The sequence below is a fragment of the Corvus moneduloides genome, chromosome 10 (assembly GCF_009650955.1).
Source record: "Corvus moneduloides isolate bCorMon1 chromosome 10, bCorMon1.pri, whole genome shotgun sequence".
NCBI classification, from domain to species: domain Eukaryota; kingdom Metazoa; phylum Chordata; class Aves; order Passeriformes; family Corvidae; genus Corvus; species Corvus moneduloides.
The window spans coordinates 10,628,616-10,653,935 of NC_045485.1; the positions used below are offsets into that span (position 1 = coordinate 10,628,616).

A 25,320-nucleotide genomic window follows, 5' to 3' on the forward strand; every position below is an offset into this window, starting at 1 on the left:
TAGACTGGTGGAGATGAACTTATTCTTGTCAAAATATAAGAAGCAACCATAAGCAAAAACCCACAATATTTGAATTCACTTTTCACAGTAAGGAGTCAAAATATGTGGATGAAGTGGTGCGTGTTTATAAAGCCCTGGTTACACCCATTTGTAAGAGGTATAATGACAGATGAGACAAGATAAAGATGCAAAAGAAATATTGCAGAATTCCATTTTGTGTCTTCTGGACACAAATCATTGTATGTCATTAAATATAAAAACAAATGCCTCAAAAGAATCACAGCTAAAGCTGAGGTCTGAATTCCAAGGGACATGGAAGCAATTTTGTTTTGTACATCTACAGGGGGCTTGGATCTAGGGAGGAAGGGCCTGTCAGAAATGAGAATAAAAGGCTGTTAGGAAAATTACTCCTGGAATTGTGAATATTATCTCTTTGAAGTATGCTTTAATGGATTTGGGCTAAGAATTTTCAAAGAGGTGAAGGACTTAGCTCCCACTGAATGTCAGTGGCTTTTGGACCCTTCACTGCCATAGTCTGTTTTGAAAATCCCATCTTAGATTATTAATTTTAATGTACCCTTTTCACTGCAGTAGGAGGGAGCAGATCCATGACAGAGAAAAGAACAGAGAAACTACAAAAGAAAATAAGTGTCTTTGTATGAAATTCTTCTTTTATAAATTATTATACTTTACCTAATCTACTCAGTCAAGTACAAAAGTACATAAAATAGGTGGCAGAGCAGAGGATATTACTTTATGTGACGTCCTTCACTTGTGTTAACGACCCTCCGTATTGTGCTTTGCACAAAGAGGAGGGCCCTGGTTAGCAGATAATACCACAAAAAGATATCCTTGGGTACATTGCTTAAAAGGACAAAGGGAAGATGGAGTCTGTTTATGCAAAGAGCTGGTTTTCTCAGGTTCTAAACCAGCTGTGACACCATGCCGTCATTTGAGAGATATTTTATTGGGCAACAGATCAGTGTTGGAGGTCAAAAGAGCAACAGCAATAGATGCATCATATTCCCTAGAGCTCCCTGGGGGCAGGTTGGGACAATAGTTAGAAAAACTGCAAAGTCTGTGGGAACAGAACTCTTGCTGTTCTTTTGCTTTTCTCTTTTGCATTTTGTTTTCATATCATATATCTTAATGAGAGGAAAGACCCACACACAATACTGGTGTGATGGTAAATAAAATGCTACAGGAAAGCTTTAAGCTCTTCAGAATGAAAGTATGTTGAAAAGATGGGTTTGCATTGCAATGGTGGCAACTAAACATGATGGAAAAGCCAGCAGAGAAATCACTGCTAGTCCCATGTCAGACTTTACTGTCAGAGATTCGATCTTCAAGTGGAGATGAGAGAATATCCTGGCTCCCCTTTTTAATACTCTTTTTACTTTATCTCTCCTGAAAGGAAAACAAATCTGAGCAATCTTTTTTCTTGGAATAAACTGGGCAAAAACTAGAACAAATTGCCCATGATACATGTGTATTAGGTTCATAATACAGTATTTGGGTGTTGGGGTTTTTTAATTGCTTTTATGCTGAAGAAAAAGCATTAGTTTAGACACATGCTGTTGGAAGAGTATAAGCATAAAGTGAGGTTGACTGTCAGCTCATTTTAGGAATGGGAGAATGAATGTGGAAAGAAAAAACATGTTGCCAAAGTTGGGATGTAAGAGAATCCCAGTGAATATATGATTTCCAACAAAAGCTTGTTACTTCCAGATTTCACTATTACTACTGGTGTAAGTAGTAGAAGGGTTTCTTTAATAAAAAAAATCTCAGGCCCACAATAACCATAGTAATGGTTACTATGATTGAAGTGCTTGTTCCTAAGTAAGAGCACAAACTGAAGGTTTAGACTTGTGTAAATGCAAAATGATTGTCTGCACAAACCAACAAATTCCTCTCCAGATAAATGCACAGGTTCAAAGTGTGTATCTGAGTCAAGCTGTCCCAAGCCCATCTGTCTCTCTGCTTCTGAAAAATGAACACTGCTTCACAGCAGAAAAGCACTGAACATGTGGCACCTCTTGTTTTTGACTCGTTAATCCAGTCTGGACAAAGTAAACCATTTTGTTAGATGATGATGCTAAAAGTCTTTCTTTCACCATAAGACTGTAACATGCCCAAGACACAGAAACTAAATATTACCTGAGCATCAGTAAAGGGATTGCAATATAGCAGAAAAGAAATGTGCGAACAATTCCTGATATAAAAACTAAGTAATGCATCTTAATTACCTGTTGTATCCAACTGATCTCCCTCCTGCCAGCTTGAGGCATAGATGAAATTTGCTCATGTTTGTCTACAAAAAAAAGATTTCTTCTTCAGGATGTTGATCAGCCTCTTCCCAGTCTTCACAGCATCTCAGGGTGTTCTTAATGTTTGCTATATGGAGCACTGGTAGTTCTGTTATTACTATGCTTAAGAGCCATTTCCTGAGCAATGATTTTAGGTTTTGGCTGTGAACAGAAATTGAGAGTTCCTGCTATGTTGCATTTACAATCACAGAGTATAACACATGGGTTTCATGGAAGCTGGAGGATCACATGGAAACCATGAGCCAATATTGGAATCAGCTGTGGATAGCAACAGCCCTCATGCATTGGGGAAATTAACTGCCACCAAGGAAGGCAGAGCTGTAGTGAAGGAGTGAAAGGAGATGTCATTGTGGTTTTGTGGCTTCATCGAGCCTCACTGGCCATTCGTAAAGAAAGCACAAGAATACTTGTGAGAAAACCTGGTAGCTGAAAGAATCAGAAAGCACACTAGATCTACCATCCATGAGGGGTGTTTGTGCTTTGCTGGCTCAGGACCCAGGTCTGAGTAACTTGAAAGAACAGACTTTCTATTGAAATGGCATGAGGTGGAGAATTTCCCAACTTGCATGTCCTCTGCTACTGCACACACTAGCTTTGTGCCCTTTAGTATTTAACAGGAGTCAGCAATGATGAAATTATTTAACTTCCACCATAACTAGCCACTCCATACTTCAACTCCTAGGCTTCCCCCAGCTTGGAATGGTCAGCCTAAGAACTGCTCTCTCAAAGCAGGACACCCACTTTAAATTCAGTAGGATGCTTCCTTCAAAGATTTTAATGTTTTGGCAGCTCAGCCAAACACAGATCAGATGTGGGTGGCATTGAATCATGGAAGGAGATCCAGAAGCACATTGTCTTCTGCTGAGTTATGTTAACCAAACTGTGACCTTAAGATCTCAGAGACCTTCTTGAAGCAAAGCCACTTGAATGACTTTGTGTCTGTCAGCATCTGTAGACAAAGTTCACAAGAAAGGGGCTCTTTATGATTTCTTTCTGTTCCTATTCTTTCACAGACATTTTCTACAATATCTGACTTACAGCATTGTTTATAGTTTTAATGTGGAGTAGTCCTTAGAGAGACCAGGGAATCATTCCTGTGGTTATGTTGTAAAGATAACTAAATATGCAACGAGAACTAGGAAATGAGTATTTGCTGTTGGTTGGATCTCAGCACAGCCTTTGATACCAGTGGGTATAGCATAATTCCTCTCAAATTGGCAAAAGGACTGTGAAAGTAACTCGAAGATTTCTTTAATTTGGCTATATTATGAAGTTAGTTCACTTTCTTCCTCTTAGCCTGAGTTTCCTCCAAGGTGTATTCTGAGGATCAGAATCACTTGCAGCTGATTATTCCTCAATCTCCTTGCTTAAAAATGCCATTTTTCTTGATTATCATTTCTTCTTCCTATTAGAAAAATCTGCTTCAAGAAGCTTGGACCCCTAGTGCCTCCTGCTAGTGCAGTCATTGCTAGCTGTGCAACACACATTGCATTTGCATTGCATTGTCATTTGGCCTGTCTTGCACTTCCTGCCAGTCACACAAACCTGGAGCATGTAGGGATATAGGTCAGCCTAGCAAGGAAGGGTACCTATACCAAGATGCTTGTGCAAAGACTAGGGGAGTCTAAGTGTTGCCTCTCTGCTGATATACCCTGAGAAGTAGAGGAGACAGAGATAAAAAGTATTTCTACTGTTATCTGCAACAATATATACACAGTACAGCACACGTGCTGTATTTTGAGGGCACCTCATTTTGAAATTCTTGCTATAGTGTGGAACTGCTAGTGAAAGTTAGGGGTAACAGCTCTTCACAAGCGCTTTTGAAACAGCCCTTCCTTGGCAACACCCTGGTTGTGCTGCAATAACACAGTGCTGTGACCCCAGTGCACACCACCTTCACCTCCTGACCACAAGAAAAATGATCAAAAATTGTTGTTCCTGAAGGCATCATTCAGAACCCTCCCAGACTTTGTCTCATTAACCATGAGTCACAAATCTGATAACGCAATTTAAGATATTGAATCATATCCTCAACTTGTGATTCATTATGGGATTTAAATGCCAGAAGTGGCGTCTTGGACCGTATTCCAATATATATGAGTTCAGATACCCTTCCAAAATAAGCAAGTGACTATGAACCATAAATTCATTTCACCTCAACCACTAATAGTGCCCAGAAAGATTATCCTGTAGCTTTTCTGGCAAGGACAAGGTAATAAACATTCTCCATCCTCTCCCCCTGCCCTCCCCCCCCACCTCCCTTGCCCCATTTCAGTCCCTATTTCACTTCAAGGATGCCAAAATCAAATTTTCAGCATCTCCAGGAGTATTATTTCTTCTTCAGACAAAGAGAGGTAAAGTGGCCTTACAGCTTTCATTACCCACTGTTATAAGACCCCATCTCTTGAGGCACAACCTGTGGGAAATAATGGCAAAGCACACGGGAGAATGGAAGTGATCTGCCCCTCATCTGCTCTGAAGGGAACATGAGCACCTGAAGAAAGGACTTCTGCAGAGCAGATGTGACAGAGCACGGTGTATGTACATGGTCAAAGTACTTCCCTCATCTCTTAGGGGTAAAATACTATTTGCTGGAAAGCAACCATTGCCCACTGGACGCAATATCTCCTTCAGAGCAATACTCCTGAGTTTTCTTTATTGGTGTACACCAACACACTCTTGTCTGCCAGCAGGAAAAGTAATCCATCTTTTGGAGCTGGTAGAACTGTTGTTTTGAAAGTGTGGTCTCTTACTACAGCTTACTACAGCAGCTTTTGGGCCTGTGTTCAACAACAGATAAACTAAAAATCACGCTCCTTGTGCCTGCCACTGCCACTTTTCACCTGCTAGATAACCTGTATTTGTATCTGCTCTGTGCAGTTCCTGTGAGTTGTATTGTTTTTATTTAAACTTTTTGTATTTTTGATAGGCACTCAGAGTACTGTGTGCCCTCAGAGCATAGATTCCCACATCACTGTTTCCTCTTTCAGCAGCTCCAGTAATGACCCCCAAGTACTCAATCTTGTATGCAGACACAGAGTACAGGAGTTCCACTAATTTCACCAAGTCATGTTGACAGAGACCCATTTATCAAGCAGCAAACAAGCAGAAAGTCCAAATGCTAAAGGTGGGCAGTCACATCAGAAATTAGGTCATCTGTACATACCCTAAGTCAGAAAGAACATTCATAAGCTGTGGAGATGCTACTTGAGATCAGAAACTCACACTTCCTAACACACAATACTCCAAATATGATCGTTGTAGAGTTTTTTAAAGCACCCTCAGTAACTGTTGCTCTACAGAAATGTGGGTGGGTTTAGAATTGTAAATTGATCTTGAACATATTCTAATACTGACATACAAATACAGACTTTTGTTAGCAGAAATCCGAGCAAAATCATGTGGGAGCTTAATTGTGAAGAAGATAAATATTCTTGCTAAAAGAAGATTTATTTTTTTATTCTCTGATTACTATTTTTAATCTGTTAGGGGCATCTACTTACATCATTGAGTCATATTAACTGGTTATTATTACCCGTTAAAGAAATATAGGAGTTAATATAAAGAGCCAAATCCACTGGATGCCAATGTGATTAAAGACTCAACCTTGAAGCTGCAGTTACTCTTTCTCTTACAACTCAATCTAAGTATAATCCCATTGGCTTTACAACAGTTACTCTGAGTTTACACATGTGGATGTGAATGGACAGTCAAGCAGAGCAAGTGTTAAGCACAACTTAAACAAATAAAACTAAATAAACCTAATAGACCTTTCCAAAACATCGTATGACAATTAACAGGGACAACTGCTTGAATCAATTTCATTTCTGACCAACTGGCACATTTCATGTTATCAAATTGCAAACAGCTTCTGATCATTATAAAACAAGAAGTAAAGGTAAAATGAGAGTTTATAGGATGTATTAACAAGGAGAAAACATAGGTGTCAGCATCAAAGCACCTTAAAAAGACAAATTTGAATACCTTTGCTTTTGCACTACTTTTGACAGAAAAGTCTGACAGTCCCTGACTGAAATATCCTGGTTTGGTGTTCACCAGTGCAGCTGGTGTTGGGTTCAGATCCAATATGGTATTTTGTGAAACACTGCAGAGGGAATGGAATTGCCAGAAGATCTGTGTAACAAGAGGTTTCAGCACAAAGGGGAGGATTAATTGCCCTGTCATATGAAGGACCTAGATGGAAGGATCATAGTTCGCTCTCAAGAAGTTAGCATCAGTAGCAAGGGGAATTTGGGGAATAGAGAAGGTATTGCTAATGAGCTCACATTAACTGACCTCAGCTGCAGAAAGGCACACCAATGTCACATAAAAACGCTGTTCAGGGATCAGTCTGACTGGTATAAATAGGTGAGCCTGTGTGAGGTATCAACGCTCATAGGAAAACTCAAAAGAAGGGAGATTAAGGCATTTCTATTTCTTAATAAGTTTTGAAACACAAAGGAGGATAGTAATATCAGCCCCAATTTAATGAGAGATGGAGACATTCACCAAGATTTCTGAAAGAGCTGCCCTTCCCCCAAGCCAAATGCAGCACTGCTGGTTCAAAATGTCCAAGAGTAGCACATTAATGAGAAATGGTAAGTCACATAATCATTTCTCCTCCCAGCATGAGCAGTAACTGTTTAGTTACCTTTCCAGGGGTCCTGCCTGCAATTAGCTCACCCAAATGTTGACCTATAAATAATTGCCAGAAGGAGCTTTTGACAAAGGATCTCAAAGCACTGGACAGCCAGTGAGTGAAGCCTGGTTTAGACTGTCCTTAGGCACTGCTGACAGGTGACATACTGCAGAAGAAAAAGATTATCACTGAGATATGGAGGCTCCTCAGGGCTTGAGCTAGAGTTACACCCATTAATCAGGTCGGTTATACAATGTAATCAGCTATTAAAATACAGAGCTCCGACTCAAGATAAAACCAGTAAAATTAAACAAGGGAGTGACCTGGAAGTGCAGTGGCTTGTGACTTGTTTCCCACTGCTCTCCCCTTCTTCCATGAAGTACATGGTCCAGGTGTAATGCTATGCTGCTTATTGCTTTCCACTAATGGCAGCTGGCACCCAGTAATGCCCTGCACACTCTAGGGTTCCTTTTCCATTCTTCTTAATTAATTTCCTTTTCTACCTAGTTAACTTATATATATATATATATGAAAGTCTAGGGAAAATACCTTGTTCTAAATTTTCTTAGAATATTTTCTTAGATTTCAGTGTCTATCAGCATACCATGGGTAGTTCTTTTTCCTTGCGGCTCTCAGTGAAAATTCCCTGTTTTCAGTGAGTGCAACAGGATTTCAGTCTGTTTGCATTCAATCTAGACATTTTTCCATGCTTTCCCAAAGTATTAGGAATAGAGCAGAAACCCCCAAATCACTATTTTCAATATTTACAAGGTGTTCTGGTGTGAAGAATTTATGTGAAACCCCACTAAGTTTTGCCCTCTGGTATATGCCCAGTTTTAAGCAGAGAATTCAGCTCAGGCTGTCAAGATGGAGTCAAGCAGATGCCAACCTTTGGCTCACGTGGATTGGAGCAATACCAGTGGGCAAAAGGGAAAAGTGAACTGCAGAATTCTATGCACAAGTCTGAGCCACACACAAGTCATGGCTTTTGAAGTTAGGAGCTAGGCAGGATATCACTTGTCTCTTGTACTTTTAAACATTTCACTTTGCTTACCTTTAGATCAACTATTTCATTTTCAAAGGATACATGAATTCAATTACAAATTAACTTTTCCTGCACCTCTAACTTGACAGAGCAATTCTTAGTTTCAGCATTGACAGGTTTTTCTGCCTAACAAATTAATTCATTGCAAATGATTTAATATGACCTGAGGAGAGTTGTAAGACAGTAAAAATACTGCCTTAAAAAATACAGCGTAGCATTCTCTCTCCCAAAAGATTACAACAGGATGTGTTTGAAAGCCTTGGTTTACAAAATCATTCTGGTAACACTTATATGTACAAGAATTGTCAAACTTGGTGTTACTAAAGGTCAATTGTCAGTTCTCACTTAATACAAGTGTAAGATAGAAGTGACAAATTTCATTGTAGCCTGACAGTTTTAGATGTGCAGTAGATATAATATCAAAAGTATGTCTTACATCAGAGGTGGCATTCTTAACATTTCTCAACTGAATACATATCCTTCACAATGTTTTGATCTTCTTGTAGCAGGACATGAAAAATGCACAGGAGAAAGCTGCCTCCTGCTCTAGCAAGCTATTTCCTATGAGCCAAATATTTTAAGTGCTGCATTCTTTGTTATTTTCGATCAGCGCAGTGATAGGAACAAGCCTCAAGAGAGTTCTGGCAGATTCTAGGACAAAGAAATTTTCAAGAAACTATCAAAATACATGGTTTTCTAGGTTAGTATCACTCTCTATTTTTTCTTTCTATTTTTTCCCTCTTGCATTATGCTGTACCCTATTAAATGGTCACATGGTTCAAATTTCTTATTCTCATCCTAGCAGCTGGCAAGGATGAGCTCAACTCTACCTGTATTGATTTTTACAATGATGCTCTAGTTACCTAAAGAATCATGAAATCCACTAAATTCTCAGACAGGAGTGATATGAATAGTTGGCGAAGTGGAGTCCTTGAATGCCATATCTGCATAAGCTCCCCAAAACTATGAAAATACCAATGATAAATAGATATTTTGCCTTTGCAGCTTTTTCAAGGCAACACCATTCTTTGAGTCTAAGGGAAACTGCAGAGCTGGTAGCAGTGACTTACAGATAAGATTCAGTAACTTAATCTCTACTATATATTAGATAAGATGCACGTGTGTGTGTGTGTATATATATATATATATATGTATATACACATTAAAGATTCCAGAATTATTGACACAATGAATTGCTTGCCATATTCAGAGTGATTATGACTTGGACAATAATATCGTTTCTCAGAAACTTAATATAGGAGTGAACAATATATTTCCAGGAATAGTTAAAGGTTTGATATTTCACCTCACAGATAGATGGAAATCATGCTGGTGCCCAAATCCTAAAATCTTTTAAAAGGACAAAAATGTAAAATCAGTCGTACAGCAGCATCTGTTTTATCTCACATATTATATTATTACCAGCAAACTGTGAAGAATCTTTTTTGGGGTTTTTGGGGGTGTTTTTTTGGTTTGGGGGAGTTTTGTGGTGATTTTGCACATATTCCAAAAATATAGGGGAAAGTTTTGATTCTAACAAAATAAAATTAAATACCTGATATTTTACTGAGGGGAAATTACATCATAAGATGTTGCAGTTGAACCAGATGATCATTGTAAGTCCCTCCCAACTGAAATCACTTATCCTAACAAATTATTTTATTGGCTAGTCAGTAAAACCCTTAGAGTCCATAAACATTTGTGATGGCTCTTGGCAAACCTGAGAAAGGAGATCTCTTTGTATTAGGGAGGCTGAAGACAGCCTCAGCAGGACATTGTCCTGCCTGTGTGGATATAGCACTCAGGTCAATTAAAATTCAGTTGCTTTGGAGACAGAGAACTGAAATGTTTTCTGCACAGGGACACAGAAAGGCCCAAGGAGCTGTACTTCACGTGCCCTGGACAGTCAAAGCCACTCCATATCTGGCTAAGGCAGATTAGCCAGATAGGAAAGGACAAGAGAAACGGTCTCTGTCCTGAAAGAAAATGTGAACACTGTAAGTATCTTTCAAAGGGGTGACACAGCAAAGATTGTCAGAGGATTACTGCAGTCTTAATGGAGACAAATCAGGAGTTTGGAACTATGAGCAGCAAAGGAAGAGCTGGAGGCAGGCACACCTGAGTCTTCAAGCTGTGAGACACCAGTTATAAATGAAACAACTCTCTTGTCTAGATTATTGCTAGATATCAGGAAAACATCACTCAGAATGAATTATTTCAGTCTAGAATATGGGAAGGATTATTTTTTAAACTACAGGGTTTTTTAGCTAAAGTTGCCCATTAAAAATTTCCAGCTTTCCTATTAACTACAGTATGTCTTTGCGATTAATTACAGCATGTGGCAGCAATATACACTATGATATATATATTTTTCAGAAAAGAAAAGAAGCCAGATGATCCAGCAGAGCAGTGCAGTCACGTCCCCAGCAAGCACCACTGCTCAAGACCATCTGCCTTGGCAGAGTATTAAGGACCATCACTCAAGAGTGAGACAGTGGCTAAGCAAAATCTTTTGGTTATGAATCCTACAAGAGCAAAGCAAACTTTTCAAGCTAATATTTGAAATAACTTTACAGATAAAGAAGAAGAGGCAACAAGAACATATTAGCATTTCTTTGATATGTATTTGCCAAATGAATAATTTTTTTTCATGCTTCTTTAAAAAGGACTGTGATTACCACATCCCATTTTCATATTCAAAAAAAGTGAAGCATGGAAACTTTCCTTTGGAGCACTGAAATGAGGCATTAATACTTACAAGGCTGTTTTCCTAATTTTCTTGAAAAATATTTATAATAAGTAGCAGTTTTTCTCAAAAGAAAATAAGTTCCTTATCCATTCACTGAGAAATTATCACACCAAGGAGAGTCTTTTTTCAAGCAAACCTCCCACATCAGCCACTGAAGCAGCTAAAACCTGCACTCCTTTTCAGCAGCCCAGCTCACTCATTCCTCCCAGCTGAGGAAAGCTGTGTGCACTGGGCTAGGGAGTTCAGTGTATTTTTCAGTGTGAGCATTTATTTTCTGGTCTGTGCAATTCTAACCTGTCTGCTCTCACGAACATTATGGGACTCTGACAATTTCTAATGATGACAAAGTAATTCAGCACTGTCTGTGTTTATTCCTCCAGGAATACGCTGCTTTAGCAGAAGCACATTTGCAATGTGCATGACCCCTGCTCTCCTTCATAAATCTTTCTGACAAAACGAAGAGCCGGGGTAGCATTTGGAATGGGAGCAGTATCAACTGCTGCATCTTCCTGCTTTAGGAACTGGTAAAAAATCTCAGATGTATTTAATCTGGTATAAAAGACATTATTTCCATTTTTTAAAAATCTCAGATTATTTAATGCAGTCTAAAAGGCATTATTTCATAAAGCTACCAAGCAAATCAGAAAAGCCCAAGAGAGCCAGTTCACTCAGGAGGTGAAAGCTAAAGGCAGAGCTCATTTCAGATGGAATTGTGGGTCTGAGGTGGTCTCAAAAGAAACACAATCACTGGTACAAAACTGATACTTCCAGAAACATTGGCTGAGGTCCATGGGGCCACTGTGTCTGCAACAGGAGGGGAAGAAAAGCTTCCTTAACATTAAATCTGTCTTTCAGAACTTCTGGGGTGGGGCATTTCATTACTGGTGCAATGCAGAGTAGCCCCCAGACAGTTCTGCCTCTCCATGGTCCTTTCAGACATTATGAGCAGCCAAGAACAACTGAAGGACTGAGTAACAACCAGCATTAACAGCAAAATAAAGTTGGATAATGTAGGTAAAAACCTTATACTAATGAGCAGGACATTCTAGGAAATAATGATTTTTAATAATGGCCACATGCCATGAAGATCCAGTCTGGGTCACCTTGTACACACCCACCTCTGCCACAGTAGGACAGGCACACAACTGCTGCCAAGAATGTTGAAGGCAGCTTCTCTGATCTTCTGTGTGGAACTTCAGCCCCATACCCGGAAAGTTTGTGACATCATTCTAAAAAATTTCCTTTGTATCTTTCGATTGAAAAACTGAAGGGCTGAAAATAAAATGTAATTTTTTTCTTATTTCTGCATTTTCAAATTTTGTGAGCATCTCCTTCCACAGTTCCTGATGGAGCATGGGCTGGAAGGCCTCTCATCTGTTTATTCATCCAAGCAGAAGCAGCATTCATTCTTCGAGCATGAACCCCAGCCTTCTGCTCTAAAGCAATACAATTGCTTTTCTCTGCATCACAGAGAGATTAATATTTATTCAAATCCATACTTATTTATTTATTTGGCTGGTAGAATTAAATTGAGAGAATCAAATACAAATACAAATCTAGAGCCTGCAAAGCACTCCTTAATTGAGGAGAGCCTCCATTTGTGTTTACACAGCATGTTTTAAATTCCTTGTTATTGGTTTTAAACAGCGCTATTGATAAAAATTTCAAACTGAAAAATAAGACCTGAGCAAATTTCTGACTTTTAGGGAAGCTTTGACTGACAATGCAAGATGTTGTAGCCTGTCAGACCCTGTTTCCTTAAAACATTCCTAGAAGACTTATCTATGAAAGCCCTTTCAAGTTTGGAGTCTTACATATTGAGTTCTGAGCTGAACTTTCTCGTGTGGATTTATCACTAATTACCATCCTGGTGGGAGGTTTTGGGGGGAAAAAAGGGGGAAAAAATCCCCATACATATTCTGAGAAACCAAATGCTTTTGTGTACAAAAGGAACTGTATTTTTTAGCTACTACTGCTCTTACAGAAGTATGGGCTAATAGTGGAAATAATGTCTACACTCTGGTTACACAAGCAAGCTATTTTAATTGTTGCTATTGGAAGACAAGTATCAGCATACTACATCTGAAATCATCTGGAAAAATGTATTCTTTGGCTTTTTTTCCATTGAATGAAATGTTGTTTAAAACAGAGAAAACAGTTCTACTTCCTGATATGTTTTTAGTGTGTCTTCAGGGCATTGCTATTTATTTTGCAAGGTCAGAGTAACTGTATGCTATTCATTTCCCTGAATTTTTGAAATAGGGCCTAGCATCTATCAATTAAAGTGACAGATGGACTTTTGTCTATTATAAGCTACAATCACTGATATTTCAGAACTATTTGCTTTTACATCAGTTCTCTACTTGTCTATTTTTCTTAATTATGGCTTTAGAGACAGTTTAACAAATTCTAAAATGCAAAAAACAAGGAAAGGTCCAGATTAAAAAGTAATAGTTGAGTAAGAATAATTATAAAAATAAATAATGAAAACAACTAAAAGGTAAAATACAACATTCTGGTTTCCTCTAATGGCCAAATAGTGCTAAAAAAGTGGATTTCTCCTTTAAAACATCTCCCGGCTTTTGATACCTGAGCAAAGTATTGATGGCTGCACACTGAAAAATTGATTTAATTAGTTTTTGGGCCAGGTTGTGTGCATACTGGAGAACTACTGAGAAAATGTTTAATGGATGAAGACTGGGAAGGTCAGGAAATCTCCATTGCATATTTTTTTAAACTTTTGGTCTTGCCGTGCTTGCCATCACAGATATATTCAAATTGCCATCCTGATGTTTTTGTTCACCCAAACCGGCATCCCTATTACTATTACATCCCTATTACTAAATAGGGATGTACTATTTTCAGATTTACTATATGAGAGTTATGACTAATAGAGGACAAGGAGCCAGTCAGAAGACAGTGACTTGCTGGGGCATTTCTGGGAAAGCAGTCTCAGCATAATTTTATTGTGCACATTTGGAGGATGTGGTCACTGCCTACCCTGTGGCAAGTTCCCCTTTCACATCCTCGGATGTGGATAGTTTGAACCATTTTTTAAGACCTATTTCAGTGTCTCTTCCCCATCCCCAGTGCCAACAGCCTCCCCAGTCTTTACAATGTCTGACAAGTCCATAAAATTATGTGGGCTATGTATTTGTATGTGAATATACACAGCTATAGAGGTGTATGGGGAAGTCTCCTGGTCCTGTGTCAGCAATGCCATGCTGTGTATTCTCTGGGGTAACAGCAGCCCCACGTTTGCCCTAGAGCCAACAGGAGGGATATTACAGTGGCTCTGGACTCCTCTAGGGGTCACAGCCCCTATCACCACCCCAAGAGAGTGCAGAGCTGTAGATTGCTGAGCCTTAGAGGCCGTGTGTTCTGCTTATACCTATAAAACTGGATTATGCGTGACACCCACACTGCTGCTTGAGTTAGCACTGCCCTGATCAACAGATGCAGCAGCCCAGTTCTGCAGTTCCAGCTCCTCCTCCTCTGTAGAGACACTGTTTTTGGAGTTTAACTTTGGGAAAAGATGAAACAGAGCACATTTGAAATAACACTTTTATCATAAAATGAGACTTCTTTATTAGCACAACAGACTCTATCCAATATCAGGTAACTCCCTTTCGTCCAGTGTGGTGAAGGACAGCAAGGGAGAATGAACTGGATGAAGTGGGAAGCTGTGCTCATTTAGTTCAAAAAGCCTCTCAAATACCAGCCTTGCACAAGTCTTGTCTTCTCCTGAGAACTTCATCCCAGTTAGGATGTTTGGAAGTTATATCTAGTGTAAAGATAATTTTAGAATGGTTTAACCACCTGTGGTTTAAGCTCTATTAGCCAGTCTAATAACTAGTAGTGCTATCATTGATGCTGAACATTTAATTAAGAGCAATTTCTGATTACTTACTGCAGTGTTTGGGACCATGAAGAAGGTGATGTGCCAGCATTCCAACTTGATACTTGAGGCTGTTTCGACACTGTGGGACCCATCCTCCAGTTCCACAAAGCAGGCTGAGCAGAAGGGTGTGAGAGCAAATTCCCCAAACTTGGCGTACATAGATCATAGACAAAAGATTGCAAAACATCTACAACAGGTAAAGAGACAGAAGAGATGGCAGGAGAGCACGAAACATCCTGGAACAAACAGATGCTGCAAAATCCATATTTTAGTGTGAGTAATATAATAAATGGAAAAACAGGTAGATTGATAGGAATAGAGCAATATAAAGGAGTCAGTACAAAGTAAATAAGGCAATAAAAATCCATACCAAAACCAAACTAAGTCCTTCTAAAAGATGCTCTGTATCTAACAGCTACTCAAATGCTCTAAGATATGGGAAGCATCTATGTGTAACTGTTGGGATTAATCCCTGTACCTAATGTCAAAAAAGATTTTTCAAGTGTGCTTTGCTTTTGCACCAGTGCAAAAGGCTGCCAGTGCACAACTAAATAAGTATTCACATGTTATTTAAAAATAATTTTTCTCTCTTAGGTAGTTCTATCCTGTATTACCATATGAATGTAAACCAGCTGACATTGTGATGAATTGGAAGAGGTTTCTTAGACATTTATTAGGTATTTAGTTATATTTACTATTTGAAAATATTTTCAGTGTTGTGCTGGAATTCTGGATAGCCAAATAAATAGGTAGCAATCTAAGTCTGAAAAAAACCAGTCCACAATAACCTGCAGACTCTAAAGTACTGCAACCTATCAAAAAAAACCCCTAAAGAATTCAGATGCAAAAGAAAGGCATTTTTTTGATACTCAGGATCTTACAAAACCAGCCATTTTAAGCCTGGGGAGGAAATAACAGAGTAGCTTAATGACCTAAACATTTCATCAATGGTATCAGTGGACCCTGCAAGGGAGTCACTACATTTGTAACACTTTTCCTTAGTGCAATATTGAAATTGAAAGTTACTGCAAAAAACACTGCTGGCCTGACAATTGTGCAGTATTTTGATGGATTTAGATGAGATTTGGATTTAGAGAGAGCAAACTGGGAAAAGATGCCTGTGTAATTTAAACTGTGATTGCTGAGCAGAACAACATCCCAGCTATAAAGCTGTAAAAGTAAAAACAAAGGTTCTGATATTTCCCTCACTAGAAACATAAGTAGCGTGGGACTGAGGCAAGGAAAGAAACTAAACAATCAATTCAATATTCAAACAAAAACCAAACAAATAAAAAATACTCTTTTCATGACACAGAGCAAAATTTCATGACAAACACGCTTGTATCATCTTGAAGTGATTTGAAGTCATAAGATTCATGCTATGAAGATGAAAGACAGCAATAAAAGCAGTTATCACTAGGACTCTCTGCCCAGAGCAGGATATGACTTGTGCTGCTCTCCCTCCCAGCTCCTTGTAGCCTTCAATCAAGGATGGCCAGTCTGGCCAGAGTACCCATGTGGAAAGGTGGGAAGAACAAAAGCCAGCTCAGACTGAGGAATTTTGCAAGTTACAGGGTTGTGTCAGCAGCCTAAGCACATACCAACTGTTGTTACTTGCTGGTCTGGGAACAATAAATCACTGTCCAGCTCCACAATTCTGCCTCAACACTATGCAAGGCCATTGCTATCCTGGATTAACAGATCCATCAGCAGTTTCCATGAGGCACATCCTCTGTTCCAGCAGAGGTGAACACAAATGCCTAAGCTGGAATTCTAGCAACGGTGGAGGAGATGGCACAGCAATACAGAGGAGGCTGTAGAACAATAAAATGCTCTTTATTTCACCCCCATGCAGTGCCCCAGGCTCTGATCCACAGCAGTCACCCTTTGCAGCACAGCTCACAAAAGAGCACACATTTTGGCCTGTATACTGTATACTTGCAGTCCCAAATAGGTTTTTTCTCTGATTGCACCCAGATAAAACATCCAAGATGCAAACCACCACCACAGCAGTGAAACCTCCCTAACTCAGCAAATGCTCAGAAATGTTTTTCTGTCATAACAGCAGACAGAAAAACAAATAATGTGTATTACTGCACAGCTTCCTTGCACAAAGACTGGGGTAAAAGTGTAGCTTACCAATCTGCCATGAATCCCGGGTTTTCCTTTGGCTAATTGCTGGTACACATGCCATGCCATGGGCTGGCTATATGAAGACACCCAAGCTATTAAAGGAAATTCTCATACACAGAAATCAACAGCTTCAAGCTGTTGGGACTAGTCACACTTTGAGTACATGCTGCTTGACAATGAGAACTATGCAACAGCAATTTATTGTCATGGGAAATTCTGCCTCCATGTTTCTTTCAATAAATAACTTATTTTGTCATTACTTCTAGCAACCAAAATAAGGCAGGATCAAGTTTAATGACTTCTGAGGCAAAAACTTGCACTAAAGTATACTTTTTTTGTAAAGTGTGGAAACATCCACTGAAAAACAATTGTTTGTCTGTCCAGCACCTTCTGAAGAAGACCCACTTTCCTGCACATGCCAAACCAGCTAACACAGTGAGGATCTGATGAACCGTGAAAGAACAGAATGTCTTGTTCATTTACATACAGTAAACACATGTTTCATCCAAACACAATTGTGAAATAGTTTTGAAATCCTTCTTTCATTGCAGTTTGGAGACTGTTGGCTAACAAGACTCCCAGAAGGTTTTATTGTCTCTTGTTTACATGGGAGGATCAAATTACAAAAAAAATGTTTTGGAAATATAGTTTGTGTTTTGTTTCCTGAGCACTTTATTTCTGTTGAACTAGTATTTCTACAATTAAGCATCAGGCACCTCCAGGATCCTTCCAGCATAAACTTATGCTTTAAAGAAAGACATGCATAAAATCTGGCACACATAATGATAGTCTGTCTTTATCACCACAGTCGAGATAAAATTTAGAAGCTGGAAACACGGCTGTCTAGCAGTCATAATTCTGTCTGCATTTATCTGGCACCAGCTTTCCTTACTCTTTATTTTGATTCATTCTGTATTTTATTCTCCAAATATTTTCTTAGATTGAGTACCTGTAGTACTAATCCCTGACATGCTGAGTAATTCTAATTCTTGCCACTTATGGGAGTATGTGTGGAGGCTGTGCAAGACTTCACAGAATAAAATCCAAAAGACAAAACTGGCACATATTATAAAGTCATCATGGCAACAGCAAAATGAGTTTCCATGAAAAGATGTCTTGGAGGAAAGTCTGTGTATGTCAGGGAGCAAGTCTCAAAGTTTTCCAGCAATGGATGCTGCAGAGCATTTCAGGAATCAAGGCATGCCCAAAGGAAAACCAAATGAAACCAAAACAAATCAGGCTAGATAGTAAGCTTTTACTTAAAAAAAAGAGAGTTTTATTTTGAAATAGACATAAGTGTAACAAGCTTGGTGTTCTCTCCTGGATACCTGGCAGTCAGGGAAACCCACACCATCAGGGCCTGGTCTGACAGAGGCCAACCCTCGTGTACTCTTCCAAGTATATTACAGCACAAAGAGAGTAAAACTGGGAAGGAGGAAGAAAAGGACAACAAACAGCAGGGAATGCAGCGAGGCACAACATTTTTCATCTTCAGAAGTAATGCTTTGTAATTTCTCTAATGAGTTTCACTGATGAGCTTGAAGAGATCTGTTAATGGATTTCTTAACTCACATAATGTCCTTCTGTCATAGCAGTATTAAATTGATACACAAACAAGTAAACTGAGAAGCTGGGAAAGCCCGTTCCTGGCCAAACATGAGCAGCCCAGCTGGGAATGGGGTGAACCTGCAGATGCAGCAGCACCTCCCATCCCATGGCACTGCCTCAGGAATGTGCCACCAGGAGAAAGACAACTGGGACAATGCTCCCTTCTCCCCTTCCACACCTCTGCTGCTCATCTGTTCCCTTCAGGTCCTGAAAAGTTCCAGGTTTTGCTTTTGGTAAGTTGTAAACCAGAGTAAGTCAGAGTACCCACAATATGGTTTAGTGAAAATGGCACCAAACGTTTGAGCATCAATGATCCCTGAAGTATGTGCATGATTAGGAGAAAATCTACTCCAATCTAGCTCATGGCCACACCAGCCAATTATCATAATCAGCAATCATCTAAAAATCCAAGACTAGAACAATGTCAATGCAGAAAAAGAAATAATTTTATGATTTGCCTTTACCCAGAGAATATGTCATAAAACAGGCACCAAAAGTCATTTATTTCTACAAAAATTGTACTTCCATGCTTCCTTCTTTTGTGAATAAAACATCCATTAAGCATTTGGGAACATCATGAGTCAGAGGAAGCTTGCATGGGACTCTCAGTGTGCAGAAGAGTACTATTGTATTAAAGTCATCAGCTTCGGACGGCTATCACCACATTAAGAATGACTTCCAAAGCCACAAAAAGTAGAATTTAGCCATGACTATCCCTCTCTATCTACTAAAAATAATTGGAAGACTCGGATTTTTTGTTCTAATAGTAATCAGGAACCAAAGAAATTATGGAAGCAATAGCACAGTTACAGTGTATGAATAGTCATTGATGGATCAGGTCTGAAAATTATTCTGATCATTAAAGGCAAGTGGAAGCCAAGCAAATCAAAAAGAAACAGGAATTTTCAGCACTTAGTCTGGATGCGCAGGTCCTCACAGAAGAATAGCAATTTAAACATCTGTTACTGTCTGCAACAATTTCAATCTTGAGAAATCAGTGTCATGATTTTTTTGGGGAAAGGACCCTGTGTTGTGACTCAGTATTTGGTTCAAACTGTACTTAATTAGAGTAAATCATTGCTGCAAATGTCACTGAGCTGTAATTCAGGTAGAAATAATGAAACTCTAAAGTAATTTGGTCTACAGCCGATGATCACCTTGGGAGGTTCTTTTTAGAAGAGGTCATTTCAGAAAGTCTTTAAGGGAATACTGGGGTTAAAGATAGTCTGAGAAATTCTAAAGGGGTTTTTTATTGGCAAGAGGTAGAAAGGTCAAATCAAAGAGGCTCTTTTTGTCATAGAAATATTCTCAGTACAAAAGCTTCACTCAGAGAAAACAGTGTGACCATGTACTCATTCCCTAGCAGATCAGATGTATGGAACTGGCCCTATTGTTAATAAAAATCCACTTTCATGACAATGGCTGCAATTTACTTCTTCTCACAGCCAAGAAGCCATGTGGCTAGAGGGACCACTATGGACAGATGGAGCTGCTGTCTACATACCTTCAAATTGTTATTTTACTGCACCTATGTAAAACAACCCCAGAATTCAAACTCTGGTTGTAGTCATATTTAAGAAATAAAGTTTAGGCTCTAAATTTAAAAAGATTTTCAAAGAAAGTAAAAGCTGGGAGGTTTTTTATATACCTCTCTTGCTTTACTTTTCAGACAGTGTTAACACTGTACAGTCACTTCACTGAACCTTGGACTCATCTGCAATGCAGCAGCTCAGCAGCAATTCATTTCTGCTTTACTTAAAATTTAACTTCTTTTCTTTTCTTTTCTTTTTTCTTTTCTTTTCTTTTCTTTTTTTTTCTTTTCTTTTCTTTTCTTTTTTTTTTTTCTTTTCTTTTCTTTTCTTTTCTTTTTTTTTTTTTTTCAGCCTGGAAGGACAGAAATAGAGCCTCATTCTGTTTTAGAGACATAACAGAAGAGGCCACTCATTGCACATACTTCAGACACAGGCTGGTTTTGACTGGCACCACCAATATTGAGCAGATCTAGACATTTTATCTCCCCTATTGGAATAAATTCAGATTTACCTTTAGCTGATCTACCACTCTTGTAGCTTAGCTGTGCAGATAATTGTAGCATGTGAGCAAAAATATAAAACAAGGTAAAACTACATAGAAAGCACACCACAATATGAAAGAAAGCCTTCAATTTAACTTACCATCTCTGTGGCACATGAGAATACTTTATCCCTGAAGGGAATGTGACACCCACCAGGTGTCAGGTCACCCAGTAGGTTCTGAAATGAAAGAGGCACCATATCACTGCTCATGGTCATTCCACAAAAATCTCTGCTCAGTATTATCAGGGGTTTTTTTTTATTATTGTAAGAAAAAGAGAGCACTGAAGAGGGAGCACTTGCAATATCCCATCTGGGGAGCAGCAGTCCTGTGGCTGCTGGGTGCTCATGCTCACTCAAGTCTGAGCCTTTCCAAGTAACCCCGGCCACGAGCTTTCCCAATCCTGTTTTATATAGAAATGTTCAGTTCCTTCCCTTCTTTTTAAACTTCCGGTTTGTTTGGTTTAACAGCTGAGTGCCCTAACCTAACTCAGGGACAGCGGCATTTCACACCACCGAGAGGGGCACAGAACCTGGGTGACAGGACCTGGGAGACCGGCCAGAGCAGACATGCAGGATTGCTCCGTGCCTGTGCTGTGTGGGAGGCAGGGAGGGCACAAAGGCAGCGAGGCAGGCTCTGGTCTAGCCTAACAGCTAGCCCATGTTTAAGAGTGGACCAAAGCTCTCACACAAAGGAAATCATACCAAGGAGCATGGGCAATTGTTTTTCTTGGTACGTGATGTTGCTTCTTGCATTTTTTGGGTTCAATACCTACTAATAATCTCTTCAGTAATTTGTTAGAGTAGCCTCTGAAGTCTCTAGGTTTTTTATGGTTTTACTTGTTTTTCTCTCTTATTCACATTGCCTTTTCTCTTTGATGTTCTGTTTTTCAGTGTTTGTTATGGCATCGCAAGCGTCGCCCAGAAATCAGTGTCTCACTCAGGCGTTACATAACAGTTACACCAGATATTGCTGATGTTTCCCACCGTTTACAAAGCAAACTCGGTTTGCTCTTCATGTTTTCCAGTACACAATTGTCAGTTTACAAATGAGCAGTGACTGAGTCATTTTTGCCGAGCCATCGTCTTTCCACCCGCTGTATCCTAGTCCCAAGTGACAGGGAGCACATGGCAGGAAGAGCCATACCAGAAAGGGCAGATAATCCGCTGATGTAGAAGAGGGAAATTGTTTTAACTTGATGTAAGTGGTTAGGAGGTTATTTCAATGCTACTAATAAGTCTTTTAATTTGGCAGTGTTGATGCAGGGTTATTTTTTTTAAGTGGTTGTTTTCCTTTCAATTTCTAATGTTCATTACTAAGACCTAAATCTTTGGCCACAGTAAACTCTCTCCTCTCTGACTTTCCTAAAATTACACTGAATTACACGTGCTGTGGCCTCCACCCCAAATCTACAGCCATGTATTTAAAGGGTGCTTGCAATTAAAGTGTAAAAGTGAAAAAAGTTGGTTTGGTTTTGGTTTTGCCTCCTGTGTCCTAACCTGAAGGTGTCACAGAGCATTCGAGTAGTGATCGTGAGCAAGGCATAGCTAACTTCTGGGCCAAATCCTGTCCCTTCCCTGAAGATTTACCTCTCTTAGTCTGTCTCTACCAGCCCTGGCATGGTCCTTCTATATGCATGTGCTTTGGAAAAGGGGCCAGGTGACATACAGGGGAAGAAATGTGGGCTATGCAGAGCATTATTCTCTTGATGTCAGAATTTCCCAGTGTATGCTGTAGAGCCAAGTGGACCTGTTTCTTACATATCACAGCTCTCCCTCTAAAAGTTTAAAGCCATGAGCAATAACTTTCTTATGCAGTGCTTTTCCAGGCCATGGTGGAAGAGTCAGTCCAAAGAGCCAGTGTGTGAATCTGCTCTCAGACAGCTCTTCACTGCACTCCTGTGTGTTTCCAATAGGCACAGCAGTGACGCAGCATCAGCACCAGTACCCTGCCGTCTGGGTGATGGATGTTACCAGTCATAAATAATCACTGAATCCATGAGAACTAAGAGGAGCTCATTCCTTTGCAGTCCCAATAGCGTGCCACACCATGATACATCACTGTGTCTCATAGAAATGAATTGGTCTTTCTCTTTTTGTTCCTCCACATTGCCACTAGCATTTCCCTGCAGTGAATTTTATAAGCAGGTTAGGTGACTATTCTTCACAAAACTGGTTTCAGACTTTCTTAGGCACAGTGGAGGAACAAGGCTGTCACATAGAGAGCTTCACTGTTGCTGTGATGCCTTCTGGGCTGCAGTGAACTGAAATGTTTTTATTTTAAAGGCTTGGCTTTGAAAGAGCAATTTCACCTTCTGAGTTGCTAATGAAATAACTACACTCATGCCAAATTGAGGCTGGTACTGCACACTAAAAAGAGACAAGGAACAGCTGTGTTTGCCATTATGGCTTCCACTTACAAAAGGGTTTCCTTCTCAGCTCCCAGATCTTTGCACGAATAAGCAAAGCTGCAATTGCACAGCTTTGAGAGCCCCAGCATCCTTGGCTGCTATGCATTTTTTCTCAGGGTTTGCCCTGAGGCTGCATGGAGGGAAAGTAAAGAAGTGACAGATAGAAATAGATGTCTTAATTGATACTGTTCTCTAAGCGGATGAACAGATGTTTGAAATTAAATGTGACCAGTCCAGGCACACTGAAAATTCACTCCACCTGAGTGCTTTGTTTGCTTAAGGGTTTGCTTTGTTTTCTTTACTTTCCAAGAACCCTTGGATGACTTCATAGGATCTTACGAAAAAGGATAATCACAAATAATAAAACAGCTCCAGTTTACACTCACACAATGATAACTGTACTAATGAAATTGTTCCTTTTTCTACTGTGGTAAAAGACCATTCAGCATCATCCTTACCAATTTCCATGTTGTACAGAACTACCATAGAGAGGAAAAATTAATTTATCCAAGTATTTTGTCATTAAAAGGAACCAAATGAGGCTTTAGGTCATAGCAGTGTTTTATCTGGGTGACTCACTTCAATCTTCCTGACACACACTTCACTCTCTTCTCTATTCTGCCTGAGCAGAACTGCTAATGGGCCTTTGCAAAAGGCCTTTAACATTTCTTAACGTATTTTCCCTGCTCCTCACCTCATTACTGTCCATTTTAAGCAGTTTCAAATTATTTCTTCTCATACATACTCAGAACATCCTTAGAATTTTTGGTTTCTGGATTCATCAGTGACACACATGGCTGAAATGCACCCATTTGACACCCTGCCCTGAGCACTGACATCCAATAGTCAGCCATACCCTGCTGCATGCAGCTGTTGGAAGATGATTAAATTGTATTGCCTAATCTTTTCTCAGGATCCATGTTGCAATTTTCTCTGTGGCACAGCCTCCCCTTCAGTAGCACCACCTCTGTAGCAATCAACTTTGCATTGCTCCCAAACTGCAGACATAGCAAAGTTTGATTGCTGCCTAAGGTAATACATTGGGCAATAAAATTGTGCCTGTCCTGAGCACTTCTGCCTAAGTGTCAGCAGTGTGTCAAAAATATTCACCTTTATGGCTTCATCTAATGCCAGATGGTTTGTACTGAGATATGGTCAGAGTGTTTGTACATGGTCCACAGGATTTCAGTTCACAGGATGCCAACCCTTCCCTGCTCTCAGGTAGTGTTACCCCCCCATCTGCAGAAGCAAGAAAAAAGGCCCAGCCAGATTGTCACAAATGGCTGCTATACAGGGTTGGAGGAGGCAACAGGAATTGTTTTCATGTTTCATGAACCATGTTCAAGCTGTTTGCTGGATGGAAATGGTGAGCCAGCATTGGGAAAGCTTTTTGGGAATATTCAGGAACTTGAATACACTTGGATTAGAGAGTGGCTTGGGTTATGTGACAGTCATGTGGGCACTTGCTGCAGTTTATCACCCGTAACTGAATCTGTGTTCTCATAGCAAATGACTTTTAACTTAGTCTTCTCCTTAACACTTATGAAATCATCCACTGATTGTTCCCAGTGTTTCCTGAAGATGAAGTAGTTTGGTCTAACAGAGCAGACACTTTAGGCAGGGAAAAATATACTACTATTTTTGTAATGGGTTATTAATCCCTCTACCTGTTTTCTTTAGGTACAATGGTGGTCTGCAAAGCGGGGAGTGACAACCCCAGGTTGGGCAGAGAAGGCAGGAAATATAACCCATGGTTTCCTTAGAAAAACCCCATTGGGAGCTGGACATCAAAGCTGGCTGTCTATTCAGGCTTGCAGGCAGAGCCCACTCCCAGACTGTTTGCTGCATTGCGCCCATGTGGAGCATCTGATGTGTACAAAATGGAAGCCTTATTCTGAGTTCTGAACTTGATCTGTAAGTCTGCAGTTAAGATCTTTCTTTTACAGACAAAGGAAGTCTTTCCTGAAATTTGTTGGATTTGCTTCACAGTAAAGTGGTTTTCATCTAAGATGTCTTTGTGTGTTGACAACCTTGTCTGAAGGTTATTTCATTGTATTCTCCTTGATCAAGTGCTATTCACAATACAGTGGATGTCATGACCCAGTAATCCCATTTAATAAAATTCAATGTCTCCTGACTAGCTTGCAAAAGGAGGTCCTATTCAAATAATTACCAGACCTTAACAATGAACTTGTGATTAATATCAAATCAGAAATGGCTTTTGCTTTTCCCCTTCTTCTCACCTTGAGTGAATTTGGGTTTGCTTAATAGATCTAGATATCATCAAAGTCCTGAAAATCTGCACACACACTATAATAAAGACAAAAAATAATTTCTGATGGGTACATTAATTCACCTCATAAGGCATCCTGTTAATTCCCTTGTCTCTTGAACTATCTAAAGCTGCTGATGTTGCACATTTGTCTCCCTAAAAT

At 39.6% G+C, this 25,320-nt stretch overlaps 1 protein-coding gene across 1 annotated transcript in view; it reads left to right on the plus strand.

Annotated features, from left to right (window-relative positions):
- The window catches only part of DAW1 (dynein assembly factor with WD repeats 1), a 269,838-nt gene extending 244,810 nt beyond the window's left edge, over window positions 1-25,028 (plus strand). The window contains exons 20-21 of the transcript XR_004241998.1: window positions 14,676-14,857; window positions 24,566-25,028. The gene's annotated coding sequence lies outside the window, so the exon portion shown is untranslated. The remainder of the gene's footprint in view (window positions 1-14,675; window positions 14,858-24,565) is intronic.
- Window positions 25,029-25,320: the final 292 nt, after the last annotated feature.